Source organism: Pelecanus crispus, chromosome 4 (assembly GCF_030463565.1).
Source record: "Pelecanus crispus isolate bPelCri1 chromosome 4, bPelCri1.pri, whole genome shotgun sequence".
Taxonomy (NCBI): Eukaryota; Metazoa; Chordata; class Aves; order Pelecaniformes; family Pelecanidae; genus Pelecanus; species Pelecanus crispus.
The window spans coordinates 11685635-11688054 of record NC_134646.1 but is presented as its reverse complement, the minus strand read 5'-3'; the positions used below and the strand labels follow the sequence as shown (position 1 = coordinate 11688054).

The window sequence follows — 2420 nt, the reverse complement described above, 5'->3', positions numbered from 1 at the left end:
TTCCTTAGCAGACAGATAATTCAATTATTATCAATCTATTACTGTTGTACTGCCCAGGAGACAAAAAGAAACAATGTCAGTGGGTATTTTTTTCTGACAGATCTCCTTTTTATTATACTGACAGTGGGTCTGACTGACGACGCTATTTCCTTTCCGACTGCACGGACTACAGTCCAGTACCTATGGAGGGGGCTCTGCCCATAGGACTACAGTGGAGTAAGTCAGAAATCCCTGCCTGGGCTAGACTGTAGCTCATGGAATTGAGTATTAGTAAATGCCCCACCAGTGGCACCTGTTAAGCCCATCCTGCACTGAGAGGAATAGAATGATTCATTTCTTCATTCTGTGATCTTTTTATCAGAAATACCAGTTTCAGTAAATTATCAGTATGGACTTGAATTTTATCCGAAGGATAAAGTCCAAAATACAGAACTTTTCTCCCATATTCCTCAGTCATTTTATCATTTATAAAAAAATAAGGCCATATCCTTTGGTATGTCCTCTTATTTTTTTCTTGGAGGTAAACTAAACTGATGCCATGAAAGGAAACACCACATGAAAAGAAACAACTCTAACTCAGAAAAAAGAGGTTTTGTGGCTAGAACTCAGAAATGCTTCTATCTGTTGTCAGCCCCAAAACAGAGCATTTTGATGACCTTGATAACACTTACAAGAAGATAAAGGCTACATCTACACTACGAAAAACATTCTCTGGGTTCAAACCACCTGGTACAGCGAGCTTGCCTCTACATTTCCTTGGGGTTCAACTCCATGAGTAAAGGATTAACGGCGTCCAAAGTGCACTGCAGCCCACACCGTGCTGTGCTTGGCCTTAATCCCTCGGGCCCCGTTTGCTGCTTCAGTACCCACCCAGAAAAAAGGGGCTTGTTTTTGCTGTTCAAAATACACAAAGTAATGACCTTGACATAACCTGCCAGAAAGGTGGGTTTTTAACACGATGCCACGAGTCTGTACTGCGTGCCGTGGGTGTAGCATGTGATATATGAAGATCATAGCATCATAGAATGCTTTGGGTTGGAAGGGACCTTTAGAGGTCACCCAGCCCAACCCCCCTGCAGTGAGCAGGGACAGCTTTAACCAGATCAGGTTGCTCAGAGCCCCGTCCAACCTGACCTGGAATGTTTCCAGGGATGGGGCATCTACCACCTCTCTGGGCAACCCGTTCCAGTGCTTGACCACCCTCATTGTAAAAAACTTCTTTCTTATGTCTACAAAAGATTGCCGCTTTCCCACACCGGGAGTCGAACCCAGGCCGCCTGGGTGAAAACCAGGAATCCTAACCGCTAGACCATGTGGGACTATAAGGATATTTTAGGGTGCAACGTTTGCCAAGACAGTGAGGGAATACTGTGTAAACAAAGATCCCAAGGTCTTACATGCATTTAAAAATGAGCTGTCCCTAGAGTGAGCTACCCACCAAACCACATCTAGGTTTATTTTAAAAGGAACTGGCTGGTGTACTCCAAAAGAAAGCCTGCAAGTAAAGCACCAGGCACGCACTGTGGATGATCAGCAAACAGGGTCCCAGGGGCCACTGAGAGAGCTGATCTGACTAAGAGCGTAGGTAATACTCTGACACTTCTGGGCTATGCATTGCAAGTGGTCAACCTAGTGAGTCTTTGGGAAGAGTCAACATCCCAGATGGAAATGTGTCCCTCCTTCAAGTAAGGAGCCTGTGATCAACAAGGATTGCCCTTTTCTCCCTCCCAGAGCACCTTCAACTACTAGTGTCTCCTTGCGTGACCTTCTTACACAGGACTGTAGAAACAGCTGGAAAAATTTAAGGCACCGCTTTTCCCCAACTGCATGTTACCGCTCCCTCGCCCCACGAGCCAAACAGGACTTGCGAGAGCAGCGCTGCCACAGCCGCTGGCTGAGCGGGGAGCACGCGGAGGCTGGGGTGGGCTCTTCGCACAGCACTAATAGCAAGGAGGAGCGCAGACCACGCTAAGCGGTCACGGCTATCCTTCCGCTGAACGCCTCCGCTTGACCCGTCTCCCCCTTTGCAGTGATAATTTCACAACGATAGCTAAAGATCAGTGCTGCAGCACCCACGTTCCTCTTGTATCCCTTTCTGGCGGTCTGTGAAAAAGCGGTGTCACAGCACATCCCATCAGCGTGTGGTAAAACATAACTGGTCAATGTTTGAAGCACCTTTTTATGTCTTTGGATGGACACGAATTTTAATACCGCTCCTTGTGCACATGGACCTTCCAATGCAGACAAAGAAACAGCAGAAGGAATGACACTTACAGTATATGAAATCGAAATAAACAGGCCATGTGTCATACCCCAAGGGTTGCTGGCTCAGTGCTACAAGCATCTTCCAAGAAGATTAAACGCCAAGCATTAAATCTGGCCTTCCACTCTGCCACCTTCAAACTCGGTATGAATTTTGT

At 46.6% G+C, this 2420-nt stretch overlaps 1 non-coding gene across 1 annotated transcript; it reads right to left on the bottom strand.

Moving 5' to 3' along the window:
• Positions 1 to 1247: 1247 nt before the first annotated feature.
• On the bottom strand, positions 1248 to 1319 carry TRNAE-UUC (transfer RNA glutamic acid (anticodon UUC)). The gene has a single exon. It is a non-coding gene; the product is annotated as a tRNA-Glu (tRNA).
• Between the last annotated feature and the right edge of the window lie 1101 nt (positions 1320 to 2420).